Source organism: Stenella coeruleoalba (genome assembly GCF_951394435.1).
Source record: "Stenella coeruleoalba genome assembly, chromosome: X".
NCBI lineage: Eukaryota > Metazoa > Chordata > Mammalia > Artiodactyla > Delphinidae > Stenella > Stenella coeruleoalba.
The window spans coordinates 117,625,723-117,647,650 of NC_137152.1; the positions used below are offsets into that span (position 1 = coordinate 117,625,723).

The window sequence follows — 21,928 nt, forward strand, 5'->3', positions numbered from 1 at the left end:
ATTTTCTCCCATTCTGAGGGTTGTCTTTTGGTCTTGTTTATGGTTTCCTTTGCTGTGAAAAAGCTTTGAAGTTTCATTAGGTCCCATTTGTTTATTTTTGTTTATATTTCCATTTCTCTAGGAGGTGGGTCAAAAAGGATCTTGCTGTGATTTATGTCATAGAGTGTTCTGCCTATGTTTTCCTCTAAGAGTTTGATAGTTTCTGGCCTTACATTTAGGTCTTTAATCCATTTTGAGCTTATTTTTGTGTATGGTGTTAGGGAGTGATCTAATCTCATACTTTTACATGTACCTGTCCAGTTTTCCCAGCACCACTTATTGAATAGACTGTCCTTTCTCCACTGTACATTCCTGCCTCCTTTATCAAAAATAAGGTGACCATATGTGCGTGGGTTTATCTCTGGTCTTTCTATCCTGTTCCATTGATCTATCTTTCTGTTTTTATGCCAGTACCATACTGTCTTGATTACTGTAGCTTTGTAGTATAGTCTGAAGTCAGGGAGCCTGATTCCTCCAGCTCTGTTTTTCGTTCTCAAGATTGCTTTGGCTATTCGGGGTCTTTTGTGTTTCCATACAAATTGTGAAATTTTTTGTTCTAGTTCTGTGAAAAATGTCACTGGTAGAAGTTAAAGGGAAGAAAGTATTTGCAGGAGAAGGAAGCAATCACCTGTAACAAATGCTGTTCATATCAACATCAAATAAATTGTACCTACAGGCTAAATTATGCTCACTTTGTACCAACTTGTGATCTCTCATTAGTCCATCCCTGTCAATATACAGATGAAGAAACTGATTGATTCCCCAGACTGGGGAAGTACCTGTTTCAAAGTCTCAGAGCTGGTTAGAGGCAGGCCTAGTGTTAACACTCAAGTCATCTCACACCCAATCTAGTGTTTTTGTTTTTGTTTCACTAACACTCAGCATTCAATCATCCAGGTTTTCTCTCTGAGAAGTCTTGAATTATATATTAATGAATTGATATTTCCAAAACTGTAAAATCCTTAGTAAATATTAAGCATTATGTTTAGATTAACACAGTTCATTTAAATCTAGGGAGGGCTCTCATAAAAAGCCCTCCTTAAGAACTCAAGTAGAAAGATCCTAGATCATCTGGAATCTCATACCACCAGATACCCAGAAGACCAGCGTGCAGTGAATTACAATAATCTATTCTAAAAATAAGGGAAAAAAGCACTAATTAACTGCATCACATCTTTTTTGAGTAGGGGTTGTCATCTGGTAATACTGTAAAGATGGTGAAAGCATGTCTTAGTGTCAGCTATAAGATAGTTATCAACCTGCAGATAAAAAGAGGATAGTGCTCCAACATGGATTTTGAAATTCAGAGATGGAAGAAAGAATTAGTGAAAAACATTGCCTCTAATGAAACCCTTCCAGACACTGCAAGGATTAATCAATAATGTTTCACAAAGAGAAAGACTTGAAAATCTCCTTAGGCCCATTTGGAATACTTGGCTCCTCTGTCAATGTAATTAGCCTTTTCAATTGAATGTGAATTTACTTTTGCAGAGTCATATATTTCTTTACCTTGGTTGTCTTAATGCAATTCACATACCCCTCTGAGCTTCAAGATTTTTTTTTCAATTTGGAAAAAAAAAGTCAACAATGTAGAAAGTACAGAGACTGCTATAGCAAACATCTATTTATCCATGGCCTTGAATGTGACAGATATTATTTTGCTGTACCATGTCACATTTTAAAAATATAAGCAAATAAACTTTTCTGATTTTTGTCCCTAGAATTTCCTCCTCAATCCTATTCTCCTACCTTAGCCCCTCCCCAGAGGGAACCATGAATTTTGTGTTTATCCTACCAATCCATATTTTATAAATATATATTTATTTCCAAAAATACTATATATTGCTGTTATATGTTTTTAAATTACATAAATGGTATCCATACTATCTATATCTTCCTATAAATTATTTTGCTCCACATTATATTTTGGAAATCTATCATGTTCATTATTTTTAACTGCTACATAATATTGTACTTCATGAATATACCAAACTTTATTTTGGTATTTTTCTATTGATGGACACTTGTTTCTAATCTTTATCTAGCACAAACTGTGCTGCATTGACTTGATGTATGTCTCTCTGCACTCATACAGGAGAGTTTCCCTAGGAATTATATCTAGAAGTGGAATTGCTGGGGTTTAGTGTATGCATATATTCAGATTTTCTAGCTATTTCTGAATTGCATTCTGCAAAATGGTTGGCCTAATTTACACACTCATCAGAAGTATATACTTGTCATTGCCAGATTTTATAGTTCTTGCCAGTGTGAACAGCTTGAAATGGTATTTCACTGATGTTTTTATTTACATTCCCCTGATTACTACAGAGGTGTAGCATTTTTTCATATATTTATTTGTCATTCAATTTTTTCTACTGTGAATTGCCTATTTGTATTTATTGCCTATTTTCCTCCTGGATTAGTCATATTCTTTTTATTCACTTGTAGAATGTCTTCATATATTTTGGTTTCTAATCCTTTCTCCATTGTTCATGTTGGAAATATCCCCTCCTAATCTGTCCTTTGTCTTTTAAATTTTTCATGGTATGTTTTTTTTTTTTGGTCACAGGAATGTTTTAATCTTGATGTCATTTTCATTTTAAATAAATGTTTTAAAAATAAATCTTTTAAAAGAAATCCTATTTCCCCACAAGATCATGCAAATGTTTTCTGACACAGTTTAAACATGTTTAAATTTTTTTGGTTCACAATTAGGTCTTTAATTCATTTGGAATTTACTGTTGTATATGGTGTGAAGTAAGGACCGAATTTTAGGGTTTGTTTTTCAATTATCTGGTAGCTAATTGTCCAAACACCACGCATTAAATAGTCCATCCTTTGCCTACTAATCTCTAATATCATCTCTGATACATACCAAGTTTCCTTGCATGAGTTATTGATGCATTCACTTTTGTAAACTGTAAAATTGCAATATTAATATATTTATCTGCTTTATTATAGGGAATTCCTAGAAAATCTGTCTCTATGGGCCAGAGTGAGAAACTGAAATGCTTCAGTACAATCCTTTGGATTTTTTTTTCTATATTCACCCTCTGGTTTCAAGACAACTGTCAAGTTCATAAAAAACTGCATTGTAGAATGATGAGAAATAATTCAAGGTAGGTGGCAATAGGAAATGGTAATTATACTGTGTGAAGGCCAGAGCCACTCATACAAAGGATAATCAATACCTAGATTATAAACCAAACATAGGTCACTGACCAGCAGTGTAACTTTGAGTAAGGTACTTAGTATTTCAGAGCACAGTTCTGTCACTTATTAAATGGTCATTATAATACTTCCAAGGCACAATGTTTATGAGAAATTAATGAGACATGTATGAAAAATTCTGATCATAGTGCCTCGCACATAACAAGAGTTTACTAATTATTAAGTTTCCCCACTCAAAAAAGATGAACACTTACAGTTGCATTTAACAATTAATTCTGTTCACTCGGTTTCATAACTCTCTCTCCATTATTCTGGCAATGTCCATTATCCCACTTGCAAAGCAAGTTGTAATACATAAGAATTATAGGAACTGTAAGAAAGGAGTAGACTCATCAAATGCTGTCCACAGCAGCATTGTTGGAAGAGAAATGTGTGTAAATGCAGCTTTTCAAAGTCAGCATTGACTCTTCACCCTCAGGAGGTACAAGAGAATGCTAGGCTAGCAATAGTTCTCAAACTTTACGATGCATCAAAGTCCCCTGAAGGGCTTGTTAAACACAGATGCTGGGTCACACCCCCAAAGTTTCTGGTTCTGTAGGGCTAGGTGGAGATATAGGAATTTGCATCTCAGTAACAAGTTCTAGGAGATGCTGGTGCTGCTAGTCCAGGGAACCACACCCTGAGATCCACTGCTCTATAGTGTCACTACATGTGTGTTATTGCCATTAAACACTTCCTGGTATTGTTCTCTTTGAAATATGATGTCTTGGAGAAAATGTAGTTATAATTTTCCAAGCAATGACCATTCATATCAATCTAGAGAAGATTTCAGAAGAACATATTACACAATAATTATGCTATTTCAAGTAATTTTGTGATGCTGTTTGTAGAAAGTAACTATTTAAAACTGTGGAGCAGATAAATTGTTGAGTTTCCAACTGTGTAGAAAATGTAAATTCTTGTAACACTGTATTTGTCCAATTCATTTGGTCAAAGAAACCACGATGACAATTCAATGTGCTATATGTTCTACTCATAGCAATCTTAATAATATGAATCCAATGGAATCATACAAAGCAAAACAACTGGATTAAAAAAGTGCCCACTGGGAATAGTTTTAGATAATGGAAAACAAGAAAATCTGCTTCTGGTAAAACATAAAATGCACAGATCTAATTAGTCCAAGAGACAGCTTGGGCATATTAGCAAACCAAATCCAACAATATATTAAAAGGATCATACACCATGATCAAGTGAAATTTATCCCAGAGATGCAAGGATTTTCAATATTTACAAATCAATCAATGGGATACACCAAGTTAAAAAATTAAAGAATAAAAACCATATTACCATCTCAATAGCTGCAGAAAAAGCTTTTGAAAAAATTCAACATCCATTTATGATAAAAACTATCCAGAAAGTGGGTATAGAGGGAACATACCTCAGCATAATAAAGGCCATATATGATAAGCCCATAGTTAACATCATACTCAAGGGTGACAAGCTGAAAGCATTTCCTCTAAAATCAGGAACAAGACAAGGATGCCCATTCTAGCCACTTTTATTCAACATAGTATTGGAAGTCCTAGCCACAGCAATCAGAGAAGAAAAAGAAATAAAAGGAATGCAACTTGGAAAGAAAAAAGTAGAACTGTCACTATTTGCAGGCGACATGATACTAAACATAGGAAATCCTAAAGACTCCACCAAAAAACTATTAGAGCTCAGCAGTGAATTAAGTAAAGTTGCAGGATAGAAAATTAATATAGGAAATCTGTTGCATTTCTATACACTAACAATGAAGTATCAGAATGAGAAATTAAGGAAACAACCCCATTTACCATCACATCGAAAAGAATAAGGGGCTTCCCTGGTGGCGCAGTGGTTGGGAGTCTGCCTGCCAATGCAGGGGACATGGGTTCGTGCCCCGGTCCGGGAAGATCCCATGTGCCACGGAGCGGCTGGGACCGTGAGCCATGGCCGCTGAGCCTGCACGTCCAGAGCCTGTGCTCCGCAATGGGAGAGGCCACAACAGTGAGAGGTCCATGTATCACAAAAAAAAAAAAAAAAAAAAAGAATAAAACAGCTAGGAATAAACATAACTAAGGAGGTAAAAACTTATACTTGGAAAACTATAAGAGACTGATGAAAGAAATTGAACATGACACAGACAAATGGAAAGATATACCATGTTCATGTATTAGAAGAATTAATACTGTTAAAATGTCCATACTACCCAAGGAAATCTACAGATTCAAAGCAATCCCTATCAAATTACCAATGACATTTTTTCACAGAACTAGAACAAATAAACCTAAGACTTAAATGGAAACACAAAAAAACCCAAACAGCCAAAACAATCTTGAGAAAGAAGAACAAAGCCAGAGGAATCAGGCTCCCTGACTTCAGACTATAATACAAAGCTACAGTAATCAAAACAGTATGATACAGGCACAAAAACAGACAGATCAATGGAACAAAATAGGGAGCCCAGAAATAAACCCACACACTTATGGTCAATTAATCTATGACAAAGGGGGCAAGAATATACAATGGGGAAAAGATAATTTCTTTAATATGGTTCTGGGAAAACAGAATAGCTACACGTAAAAGAATGAGATTAGAACATTTCCTCACACTATATACAAAAATAAATTCAAACTGGATTAAAGACCTAAATGTAAGACTGGAAATCATAAAAATCCTAGAAGAAAACATAGGCAGAACACTCGTCATAAAGCATAGCAATATTTTGTTAGCTCTGTTTCATAAGGCAAAGGAAACAAATGCAAAAATAAACAAATAGGACCTAATTAAACGTAAAAGCTCTTGCACATCAAAGGAAACCACTGACAAAAGGACAACCTACTGAATGGGAGAAAATATTTGCAAATTATATGACTGATAAGAGGTTAATATCAAAAATAAATAAACAGCTCATACAACTCAACATCAAAAAAACAAACAACTGGAGAAAATATATGCAAATGAAGCAACATGACAAAGGATTAATCTCCAAAATTTACAAGCAGCTCATGCAGCTCAATATCAAAAAAACAAACAACCCAATCCAAAAATGGGCAGAAGACCTAAACAGATATTTCTCCAAAGAAGATATACAGATTGCCAACAAACACATGAAAGGATGCTCAACATCACTAATCATTAGAGAAATGCAAATCAAAACTACAATGAGATATCATCTCACACTGGTCAGAATGGCCATCATCAAACAATCTACAAGCAATAAATGCTGGAGAGGGTGTGGAGAAAAGGGAACCCTCTTGCACTGTTGGTAGGAATGTAAGTTGATACAGCCACTACAGAGAACAGTATGGAGGTTCCTTAAAAAAACTAAAAATAGAACTACCATACAATCCAGCAACCCCACTACTGGGCATATACCCTGAGAATACCATAATTCAAAAAGAGTCATGTACCACAATGTTTATTGCAGCTCTATTTACAATAGTCAGGACATGAAAGCAACCTAAGGGTCCATCAACAGATGAATGGATAAAGAAGTTGTGGCACATATATACAATGGAATATTACTGAGCCATAAAAGGAAACGAAATTGAGTTATTTGTAGTGAGGTGGATGGACCTAGAGTTTGTCATACAGAGTGAAGTAAGTCAGAAAGAGAAAAGTAAATACCGTATGCTAACACATATATATGGAATCTAAAAAAAAAAATGGTCATGAAGAACCTAGGGGCAAGACGGGAATAAAGACACAGACTACTAGAGAATGGACTTGAGGACATGGGGAGGGCTAAGGGTAAGTTGGGACAAAGTGAGAGAGTGGCATGGGTGTATATACACTACCAAATGTAAAATAGATAGCTAGTGGGAAGCAGCCGCATAGCACAGGGAGATCAGCTCGGTGCTTTGTGACCACCTAGAGGGGTGGGATAGGGAGGGTGGGAGGGAGGGAGACGCAAGAGGGAAAAGATACGGGGATATATTTATATGTATAATTGATTCACTTTGTTATAAAGCAAAACCTAACACACCATTGTAAAGCAATTATACTCCAATAAAGATGTTAAAAAAATAGTAATAAAAAAAAAACAAACAAAGAAACAGCCAATTAACAAATGGGCAGAAGACCTGAATAGACATTTTTCCAAAGAAGACATACAGATGGCTAACAGTCATATGGAAAGATGCTTAACATTGTTAATCATCAGAGAAATGCAAATCAAAACCACAATGAGATATCACCTCACACCTGTCAGAATGGCTATCATCAAAAAGATCACAAATACCAAATGTTGGCAAGGATGTGGAGAGAAGGGAACACTTGCATACTGTTGATGGGAATGTAAATAGGTGCAGCCAAACAGTATGGAGGTTCCTCAAAAAACTAAAATCACAACTACCATATGACCCAGCAATTCCACTCCTGGGTATATATCCAAAGAAAACAAAAACATTAATTCAAAAAGATATATGCCTCCCAATGTTCGTAATAGCATTATTTACAATTACTTACAATAGTCAAGATATGGAAGCAACCTAAGAGTCCCTCTCAACAGATGAATGGACAAAGAAGATGTGGTACATATATAGAATGGAATATTGGCCATAAAAAATAATAATGAAATTTTGCCATTTGCAACAACATGGATAGACTTCAAGGGTATTAGGCTTAGTGAAATAAGTCAGACAGAGAAAGAAAAATACTATAATTATATCACTTATATGTGGAATCTAAAAAATGAAACAAACTAGTGAATATAACAAAAAAGAAACAGACTCATGGATATAGAGAACAAACTCCTCGTTACCAGTGGAGAGAGGGAGGGATTGAGGAGCAAGACAGTGGTAGGGGATTAAGAGGTATAAACTGCTATGTATAAAATAAATAAGCTATAAGGATATATTGTACCACACAGAGAATATAACAAATATTTTATAATAACTATAGATGGAGTATTACCTTTAAAATTTTTGAATCACTATGTTGTACATCTGAAAATCAACTAAACCTTAATAAAAAATAAATTTTTAAAAATAAACATAAAATGCTGAGATCTAATCAGTCCAAGAGACAGCTTGGGCATAGTGGAAACAACACTGCATATGGAATCAGATGGTGAGTAATTACCTAATATTCCACTAACTAGATGTAAAACTTGGACAAGCACTCTATAATCACTCTGATTTTCAGTTTTCTAATATGTAAAGTGGGGATGAAAATGCTTATCTAAAACTCCTTGTAAAGATCATGCAAGATATATAAATCCAGTAATATTATCAGTCAACAATATCATGAGGCAAGTAGCAAGGAACCAATACCTGAAACAATCTCCTCCACAAAAATAACTGAGAGAAGGAGCAAAGCTGACAACCCCAAGACCCCCAAGATTAGGGTTGCTAGATTTAGCAAATAAAAATACAGGGTGCACAAATTTGAATTTCAGATAAACGAGTGATTTTTATTATATTTGGTATATTTCCCTTACAATGTTTGGGCTTCTATATACTAAAACTATTATTTTGTTTATATCAAATTCAAATTAACTGTGTATCTGTTAGAGGTCATTGAGAGGATCCTGGAGCTGGATCCAGGCAATTGCAGGCCCTTTACCCCTTCCCCTGCCCTTGGAATGTACATTCCACCCACTGTTCCCACACTAGTAATTACTTCAAGGACACAGCCTTGAGAAAGTAAAGTGTTATTGAGACCATCTGCACTGTATACTTGAGTGAACCCCATTAAGGCCTCTATATAATCTCTTAAGATTCTGGTGGGCGGGTGCAGAGATATACTTGTCTTGCAGGCACCCAAGATGAGCCTGTAAGTTCCCTAGCTTATTAATACTGGCGACTACAAACATGGAGTGCTCTGCCTCTTTCTTCAGTCTCTCTTTGCCCTGCCTGTATGGGGTCCAGTTTCAAATTTCGCCCAGGGAACACACGAGGCTGTGAACCAAAAATATCCTATATATTACTGGGCAACCCTACTCAAAAAGCTTACATTGCTAGAGATCAGGGAAAGATGATCCAATGTTTCCATTCCCTTCAAACCTCTAGTCCCTTCTGCAACCCCTGCCCCCTAACTTCTGCCAGTGAATGACTTCTTTCACTTAACTGAAAAACTGTACCTTACCCTAGGTCAATTCCTGCAGTACTCACACCACCTCAATGGGCATGTCTAAATCCACGAATTCTCCATTTACTCCTATTGCTGCTGGTAGTTTTTCACTGTCAGCTACCTCACAGAAGACAATATACCAAACTAATTTGCTTCTCACAACAAGTCTGTGAGGCTGAGGCCAGGTATCATATTATACTCATTGGAACAATAAAGAAGCTAAGGCTTGGAAAATTAAGTGAAATATGTAATATTGTAATAAATGCCTTTTCTTGAATCGTGAACCTAGGGCTCTTTCCATCCCACTCACATTCCCACCCCAATCTCTGACACCCTACTCACTATCACCTCCAGAAGGAAGAGAAAAAAGGAAGCTATTATCTGGTCATATAGGTAGAACTGAATTAAGAAATCAATAGGCATTAATATGTATAAATGAGAACTAATTGAATCACAAAATTGATGGTACTTGATATAATGGCTCAAGGTAAAACAAATCCATCATTTAAACTGATGCATCTTAAAGATTCAGAAGCCCTACTTGAGGGCTTCCACAATTTTCTGTGGTTCATTAAGCACACCTGACTTGCTCATAGGGCAAGTTTAGCCATGCAGGTAGGAGAGAAGACAACTAACAGCAGGGTTTTCAGTACTCAAGTGTAGCAGCAAGTTTTTACATTTGTGCTTCCAAAACTTTTTTGTTGTTGATTGTTCAGTTTGGAATTTTTAGTTATCCCAGTGCAGGAAAATACATACACCAAAATGCAACCCAGAAGTCAAATGGATTTCAAGCTATGGCAGAGTGTTCCACAGGCGAGTCTCAAGTACAATACATGCTTGCTGTTTTGTCACTGCCTTTCCTATCTTTTTTTTTCCCTTTTGATGACCACATAGCAGATAGCTCTTCACTCCTTGAAAGAACCAGTATCGCCATTAGCTCTTATAGCTCTGTCTTTAATTTCTCTTAAGTTTTAATAAGGCAAGTGCTCAAAGTCTAGTTCGTACCTAAGTAGAGAGATGTGTAAAATTCATACAAATCCTACAAAGTAGTGGTTTTCTAACTTGGCTCTATATTGGAATAAATTTGGGGAGCTTAAAAATACTGAAGCCTGATTCTTAACCTCCCTCCCTTTTCTATTTAATTGGTCTATGGTGTGGTCTGATCATCCAGGTATTTACTTAAGGACTCCCTAGGTCATTAAATGTGCAAACAAGTTTGAGAACCACTAATTTAGGAAAGCATAGGTACATATTTAGAAGCATCTGAAGGAGCTTTTAAAAATTCCCAATGCTCAAGATAGATCTCACATCAACTAAACAAGAATATCTGAGGGTGGAACCCAGACATGTAATTTAAAGATCTCCCAGTGATTCCAATGTGAAACCAAGGTTGAGGATCACTGCTTTAGCTTTGGTGCCTTTTCATGCCCTTTTCTTGGCATATAATTCATTGGAAGGGGACAGAGGACAATTATTTGTTAATCTATTTAAACTCACATTTGACTGAACACAGTGAATTCTGACTCATCCTGAGTGCTTGGAAAGTATTTGTTTAATGCATGACCATATTTGAAGATCTTAACACACTGAAGACATAGTGAGTTCAATATGTAGTTAAGTATGCATCCTGACAACATGACTGATTAAAAAACGTATAATATATATGATACAGTACAGTAAAATTAGGTATGAGTATGTGATGTTAATACAATGCACTTATTCTCAATTTCTGAATTTTACTTTTCATATAACTGCTGAGATAAAATGGGGGTGCTTGTGCATGCTCTCTATGGTTTCACCCAGTTGTCAAAACAAAAGGACATGTACGTGATGCTCTACCTTTGTGACCAGTCTAGGGTTGTCAGATTTAGCAGGAAAAATAACAAAGAAAAGAAAAGGACTCCCAATTAAATTTGAATTTCAAATGAAAACAAGTAATTATTTTTAGTATAAGTATGTTCCCTGCAATATCTTGGACATACTTATACTAAAAACTATATATCCTTTGTTTCTCTGAAATTCAAATTTAACTAAGTGTCCTATATTTTGTCTGGCCACCTGAGACCAGTCCAGACTGTTGAGCGTGCAAGTGTCTTTAAAATAAAAAGAGAGAAAAGTGAAAATACTGATGAAACACATCTAATGGTTAAAAAACTTCTTAGATGTTACCTTTATAAATTCATCTTGCAGTTGCTAATAAAAATAAGAATTTAATTATCAACTTCTATTTTAAATTCAATGTCTCCGCAGCATGTGGGATCCTCCCGGACCGGGGCATGAACCCGTGTCCCCTGCATCAGCAGGCGGATTCTCAACCACTGTGCCACCAGGGAAGCCCCCTTACTTTAAATTTTAATCCTACTTAGTGTGCAGTGTATTTGGGAGCAGATTCAGGAAATAACTGTATCAACCTTACTTAATCAGCAACATAATTATAAGTGGAATATTAGCAAACAAGATACAACTAATCATAAAATAAAATGTATTTTAAAATAATTGATGAGGCTTACTTTAACATAACAAAATGATATACACTTCATTCAATGGAGTTGATACATATGTGTTGATTTTTTTTTGTATTCAAAAGCATCATTGATGTGCACAAACTGAAAACACAAGAGAGTACTTTAACAATTTGCTTAATATAAAGAGGATTTATGGAGAACAGGGATTAGGCAAACCACTTGCTTATGGAATATCCCCATTCTTTAAGAGAGAACACATGAGAATACAGATAAACTGGGTCTAGGACTGACTACACCAGTGGGTGGGTCTTTGGATTAGCAATATCAGTATCACTTGAGAACTTGTTAGAAATACAAATTATTAGACCACCTAAATTTACTGAATCAGAAACTCTGACCCAGAAGACAGCTTTAACAAGACCTGCAGGGGATTACCACGCACACTGAAGTTGGAAGACAAAGGTTTGAATCCTGCCTCTGTCATCATCAAGCTGAGTAACTTCTACACATTCCCAAATTTATGGAATTTCAAGCCCATCATCTCTAAAAGGAAATAAACATCACCCACATTGCAGGCAGGCCTGTCAAGAGAATTCACAGAGATGTTGAACATGAAAACACTTTGTAAACCTAAAAAACTGTAGAAACATGAGCAATCTATTATCTATCATGTGGAAAATTTTTAAAAGCTTTTGAAACTCATAATGATATTAATTCAGTATATGCTAAAGCATGCATGTCTGTTCTTATCATTATTTTTTGGTCATTTTGATCATCAAATAACAGATATAAAAAGGAAAAGAAAACAACCAAATTAAAATGACCTTGGGCTTTAAGCTACTGATTCTGTCTACTAAAAGCATCCTGATTAATCTTAAATGCTTTACCCCAAACTGTATCCCATACTACTGATACCACTTGCAAATGGAACAGCTCTAGTGATGACTCCCTATACATGAGTACATAGTAGAGAAAACCTATAGTGGGGACCAATTTTACTGGGTTCAAGGACTGGCTCTGCTGTTGACTCACAGTGTGACTTTAGGCAAGTGTCTGCGCCTCTACACATGTTGATCAATTTGACAAGATCATCTCTGTGAGTTCTTTAAGCTCTAAACACTATACCGGCTATATTTTATCATCTTAATGCGTCCTATGTTCTTCCATTGCCAGCCAGCACCTGAGAGAGAATTATTCTGATCCCATTCATATTATTTTAACTTTCAACGATTCCAACATGTTTCTTAAAGACTCCAGGGAATTGTTAAAGAGAAATGAATCTCTAAAAGCATTTATCCATCTTTTAATTTTCAATGTATTCAGATCAAACATTTTATCTGACCGAATTCATAAGACAAAGACTTAGAAAAATGTGCTCTGAGCTCAGTCCACTGCAGCTGTGTCACTGCTTCCTGAAGCCAAATCGCTACTCCACGGAGACAATATTCCATTGAGTAGGTGTATTGTATCGCCACTTACAGTAAAAACTCTAAGTAAAATATGCTTTAGTTCTTAGAGCTTTGGATGACTGCTTTAACCAAGAAAATCTCAAGGTCAGGAGTAAACCTTTTGTGAGAGATACATAATCAAAAATCGATATTTCAAGCAAAATATATGGGCTCTGAACATGCAAAGCAATTAAGAATTCAAAAATAGTCATTAATGGACAGGCATCTCTCCAGAATATTCATTGACTAGTAGAGGAGTATCCATTTATTGCTCTAAGGCAAAAGGATGTTGAGATCTATATTTCAACACTTTTAAAGTACCATTTCAAGGAGCTGTACATGGTAACTTTTCTCATTAGAGAACCATTTTTTGACTATGTACTATAGATCACTTTAAACTGAAATATGAACTATTATTAGTCTATGTCTACAGAATACCATTCACCCATGTCAGAAAAAATATATATGTATGAGCATTATCCATGTAGATTTTCTTTATGATGTTATTCACTTTTATTTATTATTTGTGCCTGCATCTTCTAAAGGAATCTTAAGTAGATAGGCAGAGAATACATGCGTATTCAGTGTCAACTCTGTCCTTAGTCCTAGGCCAGGGGTTATAAATGCAATGGCTAATAAAACATATACGATCTCTCCTGTCACTGACCTTACCATCACTTGAGAGAGACAATAAAAAAATACACAAATAGATTAATGCAGAAATAAAAGTCACTATAGGTTCACTGAATGAAATAGAGGGTGCAGCAGTAGTGAATTGGATGGGGATCTAGTTAGAATGGTCAGGAAAAAACTCTCTATAGATACTGTGGAGCTGAAACATGGATAACAATGAAAGCAGGCTAAGTGTGGCACAGCCTTGAAAGAAAAAAACAAGATGTCTTTCTGGATGAAGAGAATAATGACCAGTAAAAATGAAAATGAAAGGAATACTGTAGTGAACAAAATCCCATCCTTACCCTTATAGAACACATAGTCCTTCAGGGAGTACAGATATTAGACAGATAATTACCAATAAAGATGAATAAGTCAGCCAGGTCCTGCAGTGGAAAGTTACAGGGAACTTTGGGGGCATAAAATAAAGGGAAATGCCAAACCTGGAGTGTAGGAATCATGAAAGTCTTGAGTTTAAATCTGAGAATGTTTAAATCTGAGAATTAAGAGTCAAAATAATAAATTAGACACATGATAGAAAAGAGGGATCATCTATGGAGGATTGTGAAAGTGTCTATGTAAGTATAAGGTCTTAAGAAAGAACTACAAAGTAAGTGCAAGTGAAAGGCTACGCCTAATCATTATTACTCTTCTCATTATGATCATCTTACCAACCCCCAAATTCTGGTAATAATTTGGCTTTGGTGGAAAATAAACACATTGATGGATATTAGTCAAAAGGCTCCCTATATGCTTAATATTCTCACTGTAAATTAATAAAATTTCTCTTTAATTATAAAAAAGTCCATTTAACTATAGAAATTATTACCAGCATTAGCTGTGTTTGTAAAAAAAAAAAAAGCTTTCCTTAGAATATCTAGGCTATGAAAAAGTAATTTGGAGCATTTCCAAAGATGATTATTCTCCACAAATGCAGGTGCCATGATAACCATGTAAATTTTTGTGTTTTTGCGGCTTTGTGTCTGTTTTAAATGTTTTTTTTAAATTGTGGTAAGATATATGTAACATAAAATTTGACATGTTGACTAAGTGTACAATTCAGTGGCATTAATTACATTCACAGTGTTATGCAACCATCACTACTATTTATTTTCAAAACTTTTTCATGACCCCAAACAGAAACTTGTAATTATTATTATTATTATTATATATATTTTTTTGCGGTGTGCGGGCCTCTCACCGCTGTGGCCTCTCCCATTGCAGAGCACAGGCTCCGGACGCGCAGGCTCAGCGGCCATGGCTCACGGGCCCAGCCGCTCCGCGGCATGTGGGATCTTCCCGGACCGGGGCACGAACCCGTGTCCCCTGCATCGGCAGGCAGACTCTCAACCACTGTGCCACCAGGGAATCCCAGAAACTTGTAATTATTAAGCAAGCAACAACTCCCCATTTCCCCTTCCACCCAGCCCCTGGAAACCTCTAATCTACTTTCTGTTTCTGTAAACACGTCTATTCTAGATGTAAAATATTTTTGTAATTGTGGGTAGCTGAGAACGTTTTACAAATAAAAAGATTGGAACAATGTTATTGATACATCTCTGAACTCTAATTGCACATGGTTGCTATTTGACCAACTTCCTCAAGAGTGAGTATGGGCAGTTACACTATAAAATTCCTAGGGTAAAAAATTCATACTCAATATAAGAAACAAAGTGTAATGCAATAAAGACAAGGGTTTGGGATTCAGGTGGAACTAGACTTTAACCTGGCTCTGCAATTTACTAAATATCTATATTTACTTGAGTAATTTATTTAACCTCTTTCATCACATTCATAATGAATGAAGTTGCTGATGACTATGCAAGGGAAAAATACCAAACTGATCTTCATGGATCAATCTTAGGCTAATAAGGAAGGAAGAGAAGTCAGTGGCAAGCTTGGTCATCTAAAACCTTCTCAATCATGTCCAATAATGCATAATGTTACTTGCCATTAGATCCATAAGAGGATCAACTACAGTTTCTGAGAAACTCCATCTATCATTCTCTACGTAGAATGTCTTTGACACAGACTACTCTGACTGGGATGGAGGAAAACTGGAGTTATGGTTTCTCATTTGTTTTGTCTCTGTATTTGTTTTGCGACCTTGCCCAACTCAGCCATTTTGGGGGTAAAATACCCATACTGTCCCATAAGAGTATTCAAATGATTATATAAAGTAATAAAAGTTTAAAATGCATTGGAAAAAAGAAAAACATTATTTGGAAGACCAAAATATTATGTATCAATACTGAAAGCAAAAATCTAGACATACGAAGACATTCAATTATAAAACAAAATTTTAAGATGTAATTAATATGTTAAAAGGATAAGGAGAGATAATAAAACAGTTTACTAACTTTCAATTTAATGTTAATATTTCATCTTATTTCATTTAACTAAAGCACAGATTAGCAAAAGAAGCACATCCAAAAGCCCCCAAATATCATGGAACTTGGTAAGAGAGCTCGTATTTATACAATAGCAACAGCAGTGAATAGATTCTCAGCAGTGGTGTGCTGAAAGCATCTTGTAAAAGCATGAGGGAATAGATTATACACATCTCTCCTCAATTCCACGTTCAGCGTCACCACGCTGTTAGCTTGAAATCAGCCATGGTGAAAGTATTCACACCAAGGAAACTGGTAAATTATGGGAATCAGGACATTTCTTTTTTTCAGGAAGTCACTACCACACCACTGGTTTTTGACCACAGTTACTTACATTATGGCTGTAGAAGGAAGAAATGTGGAGGCACAAATGTCTACCAGGCCTGAAATCATGTACAAAACTTTTTCTACGATCTGGGAACACTTTTGCTAATATCAGTGCTTCTCATACTTTAATGTACATAGGAATCACCTCAGGATTTTGTTAAAATGCAAATCCTGATTCAGTAGGTGTGAGATTATATATTTTTTTTACACTCTCCCCAGGGAAGTCTATGCTTCTGGTCCAAGGATCACGTGAGTAGAAGGGATAATGAGACAACTAATTAATTTCCTTCAACCAAACAAGGCCCCAGAGGGGGTGGGGAGGGAACTTTTGCCAGCAAAAGTTTTTAGTTATTGGTGTTGAAACCAAGCTCTTGAAAATCCGCTACATAAATGATTTCTGGTTATTGTTTTAGTGGTAGAATAGTACAAAAGTATATTGTATTTTTTCTACAAAATAGACAACAATGTACCCTCCCTAAATAGTAAGCTATTTATTCTACTAGAAATTCTATTAAAATTAATACAAATTCTCCAGTTAAAACCTGAAGAGCAATGTTGCTTTACTGTTCTATTTCCCTCTCTCAAAACCCACCAAGAGCATAGGTACAAAGTAGACTGTGTGTGTATGTGTAGGGGAGTGGATCAGTCTTCAAAGCCATGAGGAAATGACCACAACCTCAATATACAAATTTTGAAACATGCCTACAAAACACTATAAAATATGAAGCAAAACAAGAGAGAAGATTCAGACATAAAGTACACACCTCTTTACACCTTGAGAAGGATTCAGAGTTTGTCCAAAATAATTATTGCTAACCTTAGCATTATATTCAATAAACCTTTTGAGTAATTGGATTGACAAGGATGGACAAATAACTGGAGAAACCGAGAATACTTCTGCAAAAATGCGGAATGGCATGAGACATGGACTTGAAGAAGAAACTATACTGATATGACAAGTTTATCTATGATCTAACCTTATAACCAGCTGGAACTGTGAGAGCAGAAATGGAATAAATGACAGAAGGGAAACAATAATCACTACAGCACACAACAGAGAGCCCACAGCTTAAGTGATTTGCTGTGAATGACCAATCACTTGAACGCCAGTAACTGAGAGAATACATGCCACTAGGGAAAAAAGACAGATATTTGTGGTGAGAAGTTCGCCTAGGAAATAAACCCATATCAAAGATATTGGTATCTCCACATCATTATCTCTGCCCCCACCCCTAAAATATGAATAATATATCAAAGAAATAAACATAAAAGAATCCAAAGAAATTTTTTAAAATGTTATTTTTAAAAGAAGGAATTAAACACGAGCAAAGGCCAGTGAATAACAAGTCACAGGAAAAATTACCCAAGGACACAGAAGCCAGGTTCAGACAATTACTTCCTCACGTTCTCAAAAAAAAAAAAATTAAAAATAACATGAGTTAGATAACAAGAAAGATCTCTAATAAGAATAAAAGTTCAAAACTTTTATTATGATGAAGATGAAAAGCTAGTAAAACCTAGAAAGTGGGAAAGGCCTAAACACTATAGATATAAGATCATATTAGAAACAACAGAATTATATACAAACTTTATTGGAAATACAGTGAGGCTTAAAGAAAAAGCATGAATAAATTATAGTAAATAAAAGCAAAGACAAAAGAGATTTTAAAAAATTAAAAGCAAGACCTGTAAACTCGACAAACGATGTCCAACTCACACAGAACTTGCATTCCTGAAGAATGAAGCAAGACACATCAAGGCTACGAAGGCTTGAATATGCAGATAAAAATAATATACTGCAACTCAGGGGAAAAAACGGTACAGAATATTCAGTATGAGAAGCTATCTGGAAGAAGTTACTGAATTTCAAGGACAAAGAAAGATACATGTGGGCATTCAGGAAGAAATAAGTCAATTACAAAGAGGGTTCTATTCTCTACTTGCCAAGACAGATTAACTGATACTAGATTTCCTCTTCTGCTGTGAAACTAGAAAACTGGACAAAATATATGACACAATTGTTTCCAGACAGTGTACAATAGTAAATTTAGGACTGTGATCTCCAAAATAAGGAAAATAAATGAACTAAGCACAAAGACCACTACAGGTATATACCTGGAAACAGTTCGGGACCACAGAACAGGGATAGAGAAATGAAGCTAAAATAGTAGTCTTGCTGATTGAAGGAAGCAAAGATCAGAGTTTGGGGAGGATGAAGCATCTAGAAATAAGAGAATAGACAACTAGAGAGGCAAGACATATGCAGAAAGAACTGCAGATTTCTGCACAGAGATCCCCTTAAGTTTCTGACTGAATGTTAAGCTGTGCATGTATAGCATGAAACTCCAAGAGATCAAATAACATATCCTGGATATTGATAAGCTTAACAATTCTTAGAGCTTACACAGGCCATGAAGACTTTTGAGTTCCAACCAGCCAGAATGAAGACACTGTGCTGAACACCCAGCACATTAAGTGGAGACCCCAGAAGGACTATGCTTTAGGAGTAGGTACAAAATACGCCTAAAGTTCATTCTACATATAACCAAAGAAAGCCTAAACACCAGCTTCTGAAAGGTCAAGCAAGTTAGCAAGTAACGCAAATCACTGCACAAAATAAATAAATATTAACACTCCTTCAGGAAGACTTCAAAACCTAGACACTCAACAATGTAAAATGGCAATGTCTAGTAAACAATAAAAAGTTCCTAGACATGTTAAAAAGCAGAAAAACATAGTCATTACTGGGAGAAAAGTAAGTCATTAGAAACAGACTCAGATATGAAATAAAGAGAGAAACTTTAATTCATAGAGCCCCAAAATACAATATATGAAAGGAAAAAATTAATTGCCTGGATTTAATGACAGACAAGACACTGCTGAAAAAGAGGTAAATGAACCTGAAGACATAACAAAAGAAACTATTGAGTCTAAACCACAGATAGGAAGAATACTGTAAAAATATAAACAGTGGGGCAACTGGAGGACCTTCAAGATGGCAGAGGAGTAAGATGTGTAGATCACCTTCCTCCCCACAAATACATCAAAAATACATCTACACGTGGAACAACTCCTATATAACACCTACTGACACAAGCAGAAGACGTCACACTTCCCAAAAGGCAAGAAAATCCCCACATACATGAGTAGGGCAAAAGAAAAAAGAAATAACAGAGACAAAATAATAAGGATGGGACCTGCACCAGTGGGAGGGAGCTGTGAAAGAGGAAAGGTTTCCACACACTAGGAAGCCCCTTCGTGAGTGGAGACTGCGGGTGGCGGAAGAGGGAAGCTTCGGAGCCACGGAGGAGAGCACAGCAACAGGGGTGCGGAGGGCAAACTGGAGAGATTCCCACACAGAGGATCGGTGCCGACTGGCACTCACCAGCCCCAGAGGTTTGTCTGCTCAGCCGCCGGGGCGGGCGGGGCTGGGAACTGAGGCTCGGGCTTCAGAGGTCAGATCCCAGGGAGAGGACTGGGGTTGGCGCGTGAACACAGCCTGAGGGGTGCTAGTGCATCACGGCTAGCTGGGAGGGAGTCCGGGGAAAAGTCTGGACCTGCCTAAGAGGCAAGAGACCATTGTTTCAGGGTGCGCGAGGAGAGGGTATTCAGAGCGCCGCCTAAACGAGCTCCAGAGACGGGCGCAAGCAGCGGCTAAAACCGCGGACCCCAGAGACGGGCATGAGACGCTAAGGCTGCTGCTGCCGCCACCAAGAAGCCTGTGTGCGAGCACAGGTCACTCTCCACACTGCCCCTCCCGGGAGCCTGTGCAGTCCGCCACTGCCAGGGTCCCGTGATCCAGGGACCACTTCCCTGGGAGAACACACATCATGCCTCAGGCTCTTGCAATGTCAGGCCAGCCTCTGCCGCCGCAGGCTCGCCCCGCATTCTGTACACCTTCCCCCGCCCCGAGTGAGCCAGAGCCCCCTAATAAGCGGCTGCTTTAGCGCCCGCCGCTCTGGGCGGGGAACAGACGCCTGAGGGCGGCCTACATGCAGAGGCAGGGCCAAAACCAAAGCAGAAACCCAGGAACTATGAGAACAAAGAAGAGAAATGGAAATTTCTCCCTGCAGCCTCAGGAGCAGCGGATTAAAGCTCCACAATCAACTTGATATACCCTGCATCTGTGGAATACCTGAATAGACAACCAATCATCCCAAATTGAGGAAGTGGACTTTAGGAGCAAGATCTATGATTTTTTTCCTATTCCTCTTTTTGTGAGTGTGTATGTGTATGCTTCTGTGTGAGATCTTGTCTGTATAGTCTTGCTTCCACCATTTGTCCTAGGGTTCTATCCATCCATGGTTTTTTTTAAAAATTTTTTTCTTAATAATCAATTTTAATTTTAATAACGTTATTATACTTTACCTTCGTTCTTTCTTTCTTTCTTTCCTTCCTTCCTTCCCTCCTTTAGACAACGAATCATCCCAAATTGAGGAGGTGGTCTCTGACAGCAAGATTTATGATTTTTCCCCCTTTACCTCTTTTAGTGAGGGTGTATGTGTATGCTTCTGTGTAAGATTTTGTCTGTATAGCTTTGCTTCCAACATTTGTCCTAAGGTTCTATCCGTCCCTTTTTTTTTTCTAAATAATAATTTTTTAATTCAATAACTTTATTATACTTTATTTTATTTTTACTGTATCTTCTTTTTTCTGTCTTTTTTCCTTCTTTCCGTCCTTCCTTCCTTCCTCCCTCCCTCCTTTCTTTCCTTCTTCCCTTCTTTCCTTCTTTGCTTCTTTCTTTCTTTCTTCCTTCCTTCCTTCCCTCCTTTCCTTCTTTCTTTCCTCATACTCCTACCAATTCCCTCTACTTTTTCTCCCTTTTATTCTGAGCCGTGTGGATGAAAGGCTCTTGGTGCTCCAGCCAGGAGTCAGGGCTCTGCCTCTGAGGTAGGAGAGCCAACTTCAGGACACTGGTCAACAAGAGACCTCCCAGCTCCACATAATATCAAACAGCGAAAATCTCCCAGAGACCTCCATCTTAACACCAGCACCCAGCTTCACTCAACGACCAGCAAGCCACAGTGCTGGACAACCTATGCCAAACAACTAGCAAAACAGGAACACAACCCCACCCATTAGCAGAGAGGCTGCCTAAAATCATAATAAGGCCACAGACACCCCAAAACACACCACCAGACGTGAACCTGCCCACTAGAGAGACGAGATCCAGCCTCATCCACCACAACACAGGCACTAGTCCCCTCCACCAGGAAGCCTACACAACCCACTGAACCAACCTTAGCCACTGGAGACAGACATCAAAAACAGCGGGAACTACGAACCTGCAGTCTGCAAAAAGGAGACCCCAAAC

The 21,928-nt window shown here is 37.1% G+C and overlaps 1 long non-coding RNA gene across 7 annotated transcripts in view; it reads right to left on the bottom strand.

The window, feature by feature from the left end:
- Positions 1–21,928, bottom strand: part of LOC307179901 — a 552,143-nt gene that overhangs the window by 253,235 nt on the left and 276,980 nt on the right. Inside the window, exon 1 of one of the 7 annotated variants that reach the window (XR_013825597.1) lies at positions 18,301–18,411. The exons of the other annotated variants lie outside the window; for them this stretch is intronic. This is a non-coding gene — a long non-coding RNA (uncharacterized lncRNA). Of the gene's footprint in view, positions 1–18,300; positions 18,412–21,928 lie in introns of those variants that run through there. 7 annotated transcript variants of the gene reach the window in all.